The sequence below is a fragment of the Mus caroli genome, unplaced genomic scaffold (genome assembly GCF_978045245.1).
Source record: "Mus caroli unplaced genomic scaffold, Mus_caroli_1 scaffold_6, whole genome shotgun sequence".
Taxonomy (NCBI): domain Eukaryota; kingdom Metazoa; phylum Chordata; class Mammalia; order Rodentia; family Muridae; genus Mus; species Mus caroli.
In genome coordinates this window covers 37,132,480-37,138,479 of record NW_028227261.1, presented here as the reverse complement: position 1 = coordinate 37,138,479, position 6,000 = coordinate 37,132,480, and the positions used below count along the sequence as shown (strand labels likewise).

The 6,000-nt window shown below is 44.0% G+C and overlaps 1 pseudogene; it reads right to left on the bottom strand.

Moving 5' to 3' along the window:
- Nucleotides 1–3,079: 3,079 nt before the first annotated feature.
- Nucleotides 3,080–3,493, bottom strand: LOC110293471 (ribosomal protein uL24-like pseudogene; annotated as a pseudogene).
- Nucleotides 3,494–6,000: the final 2,507 nt, after the last annotated feature.

The window sequence follows — 6,000 nt, the reverse complement described above, 5'->3', positions numbered from 1 at the left end:
CCTCTGAAGCCCCTTCCCAGTGACTTCTGCTTACACTGAATTGATCAATCTCCAAGAGAGATTTGAACTGTGGCTTCCCATCTAGGCACATGGCTTAGAATTTGGAAGGAAGGCATCACAGGCTGAACACAGTGACGGGCATGCCTGTGACCCTCCATGTTCGTGGTGTCTGTCTTCTGTCATAGAACCACCACCACCACTGATCTGACCTTGGCCTTAGAGCCAGAAGGTACATTTCTTCGGCTTCCTTTGCAGTTAACGGCATCTTTAGACAATAGGAAGTAAGCTGAAGTATTTGTAGAAAACTGCCTGTCATTCATCTTTCATTTCTCCCTGCCCACAGGTGGTGCACTGGCGTGTGGTGGACGAGTCAGCTATGTATACGTAAGGACAGCACCTTGGGTGACAGTGCTGTAGCCAGACAGAAGGTACTGCTTCCGGGAAACTCGGCCGGGTGGAGTTACCTACCACTCTGGACCTTCTGCTTGTCTCTGTTGTAGTTTGAGAGAAATAAGCCTGCACCTTTTCAAGTCCCTGTCCTTTGGTATCTTTTTGTCATGGTGGCCTTGCTCATATCCAAATATATTCTTTGCCTCGCTTTATTTTTTTGGTAAGATGGCAATGATGTGATGTATTCTACTGAGTTATTGGAAAAATTAGAACCAAGGTAGCATATGCCACAGTCTAGATATCAGGAAGCCGATTCTAACATGTTTGGGAAGCATGCAACTCATTTGTCTGTTAGCATAATGGAAGATTGCGGCAATGTTTGGTTCCTTGATTTAGAAAAGCATGAGAATATAAATGTAGATTTAAACTTAAGTCTAAAACCTGTAGTCGAGATCAGAATGCAGGCTGGATTCACACCCCCAACTCCCCTGGGGTTAATAAAGTGAAACGTGCAGCCTCACACCTGTCTGCCCTGTGACATGTGAAGAGCTGCACATGGACCACATGAGGCAGGAACGGAATGATCTTTGTTCTTGAGAGTTACAGAATGGAACATCATCTCCTGGCTTGGTCTTAGAGAACTGGATCCTCTTGGCCCATCCGCTTTCAGAAGGTGTCCACCAGTCTGGAAACACTCATGGCTGCACACATAATCACTCCTAAATCAGCTCATCAGGAAGATAGACTTCGGATCAGTGTCCCCTGCTCTAGCAGGCTTTTTAAACAGTCAACTTCTTTGTCTCAACTCATTTCCCAACTTAATTGCCCTGTTGTTCAGTAAACATCCTGATCTGATTCCAGTAATGAGTAAGTGGGGGTATTTTTAGAGGAAATCCTCCACAGTTTGGGTTACATCTTCACTATTCTCCTGCCTGCACTATTATAGTCTCAGAATAGAACTCAGAAAGTGCCAGTAAGGAAGAAAAAGAGTCCTTGAGAGAGGAAGCTCAAAAAACAAAACAAAACAAAACAAAACCCCCAAAAACAGAAAACAAAAAGAAGAGAAACAAAGGGCTGGTGAGATGGCTCAGTGGGTAAGAGCACCCAACGGCTCTTCAGAAGTTCCGGAGTTCAAATCCCAGCAACCACATGGTGGCCCACAACCATCCATAACGAGATCTGACTCCCTCTTCTGGAGTGTCTGAAGACAGCTACAGTGTACTTGCATATAATAAATAAATAAATCTTAAAAAAAAAACAAACAATTAGACAACATTGTAGCACGATCCCAGCCAGCTCTAAGGCTGAGGAAGTTTTATTAAAAAAAAAAAAAGAAAGAAAAAAGAAACAAAAACTATCCTTTGAGAGTGTGTACCTGAATCGGAGAGAGTGGGAGGCAAAGAAAACCTGATTTGTGGGAGATCTCCAAACATAGCTGGCTTCAGCTTCCTTTTCTTTGGGAGCTGGTATCTACTTCCTGTTTTTTCAGGGGAAGAGATCCAGACCCCTTAGAACACTTCTGCACTGGTCTTGGGTACTGATTAAGTTTGGGGGTGGGAGCAATGCCAAGAAAAGAAAGGTCTGAATGTAGTCTCCCCCACCAACACTGTTGAAGAGAAATCAGTCAACAATCCCTTGGGTCCCTAAGGGGGCAGAGAGGCACTTGTGAGGATCAAAAGAAATGCAGGAGAGGCAGCAGGTGGATTTCTGAGTTCAAGGTGAGCCTGGTCTACAGAGTGAGTTCCAGGACAGCCAGGGCTACACAGAGAAACCCTGTCTCGAAAACAAACAAACAAACAAAAAACAAAAGAAAAAAAGGAATGCAGGGGTAATGGGTCTCAGCATGGTGGTGTGCACCTATAGTCCCAGCTACTAGGAAGCTGAGGTAGGGGGAGTTAAGCCCAGGAGTTAAAGGCCAGCCTCGGCAAAACGCTGTGACTTCATTTAAAATAGATACACAAAAGGAAAAGGTGGTGGTGGAGCTAGCTTCCCCTTGGTTTATGTCATCGGGTGGACAGGGCACTTTTTCTTTTTTTTATAGGTACGGGTGCTTTGTCTGCATGTTTGCCTGCAGACCAGAAGAAGCCATTGGACCGTGGATTGAATTGTTGGACCAGAAGAAGGCATTGTGGATGCTGGGACTTGAATTCAGGACCTCTGGAAGAGCAGCCAGTGCTCTTAACTGCTGAACCATCTTTCCAATCCCAATCTATTTTATTCTGGTTAGAATTGGGGGCCGGGGGCCGTTCTGGGGTTTGAATCCAGAGCCTTGAACATGCTAGATAAATCCCCTTCCTCTGAGCTACAGCTTGACACAAGGAACTTCTTAAGGAAGGCCACAGACAGTGTGAGGCCTGAAATTGGGGGTAGGGGTATGACATACAACAGGAAATATGGCATATATATATATATATATATATATACACACATACACACATATATATGTTTATTTATGTATGTATATGTATATATGTATATGTATGTATAATGTATATATGTGTATATATATGTATGTATGTGTATGTATGTATAATGTATGTATATGTGTATATGTATGTATATGCATGCATACATAGATATATACATACACACATACATATATGCATATACATACATACACATACATACATATATATACATATATATTTTTCTTAAGCAGTCTTTAATGAAAATCCTGTATGCAATGCCTCTACTCCTGCATCTTCTCCATCATTTCTTCCCTGTATTTGCCCTTCTCCTTTCCTACTTGTCAGGACTTGGCTTTCCTCTCCAGGATCTTCTTTCGGTCCATGTCCTGCATTAGCCTGGTGATGGATGCCCACATGGACATCTGTGCCATTAGTCTTCTCTGGATGGACTCGTTCAGTGTACATGACCTATTTCTTCCTGCACACTTGGGCCACTTTGCCATCTGCTGACCTTTGCAGTGTCCTTGGGCAACCTGAACTTCGTCATCCTTTTGAATGGCCACAGACCATTATACATGTCTCATCTCTTTGGAAAGAGGGGAAGACATGATCTTCCTCCAAATGTGAGGAGGTGCACTGAAATACTGTTTGCGATTCTTGCTTCCATCAGAAGTCACGAAGAGATTGAATTTCATTTTGGCGGCTGCGATCCAGCAATGGCCACAAAAGGGAAGAGCTGTTTTGTTTTTAATCATGTGTACCTATGTATGTATATGTGTGTATATGTGTCAGTGTGTATATGAGTAGTGCATGTATATGTGGGTGCTCATGGAGACTAGAGGTGTCAGATCCCCCAGAGCTGGAGTTCCAGGTGACTCAATAACTAAATTCAATTTAAACACATAGATACAAAACCGCCCTTAAACCATTTCCCCCTGTGGAGGATAGGACTCCTTACAGGAAGTAACAAGTGTTCTCTTCTCTCTGAGTTATGAAGTACTGAACCTCCTCGTGTTTGCACAGAGTTCGTATTTTAAAAGGATGTGTGCAGGTCAACAAATGTATGAGCACAGATTTCAAAGTCCTAGTGAAATGTTGGCAAAGAAATCCATTAGGAAAAGGAAAAGGTGGGGGAAAAAGCCATGCCACATCCCAGCCATCTTTGGCTCTGGGTGCAGAACAGTGGAAAGGATATTGGAAAATGTCTACCAGAAAACCTCAAGGAAGTAGGTATCAGAAAGAAAAAGGTCAACAGACCACCTTGTAGAAGTTTCAGGTAGAAAAACAACAACCAGCCAAACAAGAAACACTGAAACACAAGCACTGTATGCTTTTCAAGCTATTGTCCTCTGGGTCGCAGTCAGCCCTGTGTCTGAAGACTGTCCATGGCTCCTGTCGACCTAAATGAAAAATAATCAGAAAAAAATTGCATATGGGCTTAATGTACACACAAACTAGGCTGTCAATGTTACTAGGTTGAGAAACACCTTAGGATGTTAACCACACACACTTCAAGATGTGTCTGTGATGGTATTTTTCAGACAGGATTAGATCTTAAGACTCCGACCTCATGAATGGTCCTGTATCTTAATAGATTCATAATCTGAGGTCTATGTTAGAAGGTGAAGGGTAGGAGTGGGGGCCTAGTTGGAGGAAGCAAGTAACTGAGAAGGGTAACTTTTGGGGCCATCTTTATCCTGGTCTTTCCCATTATCTCTCTGCCTCATATCAGCCATGAGGTGAGAGCCATCTCCCAGACAAACTCCCAACACCACATGGGGCCAAGCTCCTAGCACTAAACCCTCCAAAATATGGGACAAAATAAACCTTTCCTCCTAACAGATAGAAGGCAGAGGTTAGGGGTGTATGGGTGGGGCATAGGTGTGGATATGAGTGGGGTGGTGTGAGTGTGGGTGGGCTGAGGGGGCAGTGAGGGTGGGTGTGAGCAGGTTGTGGGTGGGCTGGTTGAGGGGTGGGTAGAGGAAACTTCTCTGGACCATTGACAGATACTATAGCAAAGGTTGGAGAGATGGCTCGGAGGTTAAAAGGACTTCAGCTCTTCTAGAAGATCAGAGTTTGATTCTCAGGACCCACAGGGCAGCTCACAACTGTCTAACTCCAATTCCAGAGGATTTGACGCCTTCTGGCCTCCTCAGGTACTGCATGCATCTGGTATACAGACATTCATGGAGGCAAAACACACGCAAACACTAAAAACAAATAAATTCTTCTTTTAAGAAAGATTTGCTAAGGGGCTGGAGAGATGGATCAGTGGTTAAGAGCACTGACTGCTCTTCCAGAGACCCTGAGTTCAATTCCCAGCACCCACATGGTGGCTCACAACCATCTGTAATGGGAACCGATGCACCCTTCTGGTGTGTCTGAAGACAGCTACAGTGTACTAATATAAATAAAAATAAATAAATTTTTTAAAAAGAAAGATTCGCTAAAGGATTGTTGGAATCTTTTAAAATTATTGGTAGTGTTTTTTTTTTTTTTTTTTTTTTTTTTGGTTTTTCGAGACAGGGTTTCTCTGTGTAGCCCAGCTGTCCTGGAACTGGCTGGCCTCGAACTCAGAGATCCGCCTGTCTCTGCCTCCCAAGTGCTGGGATTAAAGGCGTGCGCCACCACGCCCGGTGGCTATTGGTAGTGTTAATGATGAATTCTCTAAGTTCTTAAGGGTGAGCATGCCTAATTTCACTTTCTGTCAATAAGGAAGCTTTTGAACGATGGGGCAATGTGACCCTCTATTGGCAGCTGTTAGACTGTTCTTTGATGCCCCAGCCATGGTGAGGAAAAGACTGGCAGCCAACTAGAGTACCCTTCTACCACCAGAGAAGGAGCACTTCTCGTGACAGCCTAAGAAGGGGGTTGCTGTGACTGATGCTAAAGAGGCAAGGTAAAGATGTGTACAAACCCAAACTTGATTTCCCTCCATTCTTATGTAAAGCGTGCTGTGATTGGTGGAAACACAGACCTTCATTTGCTAGTGAGTTGTGCTGTGATTGATCCAAGCCACCCATTCTGTTGCATAAAGTTCACTTAGATAGCCAGCTTGGGGGACATCCTCCTCTTCTGCCTCTTTGGGGACACAACAGCAAAAAACCTCATCTCTAGTGATCTCTTGACCACTTTTCAGCAGCACGCGCTGGGCTGGTAACAAAGAAGCAGCAGAGACATAAGGTGATCTAGATCAGCAGTG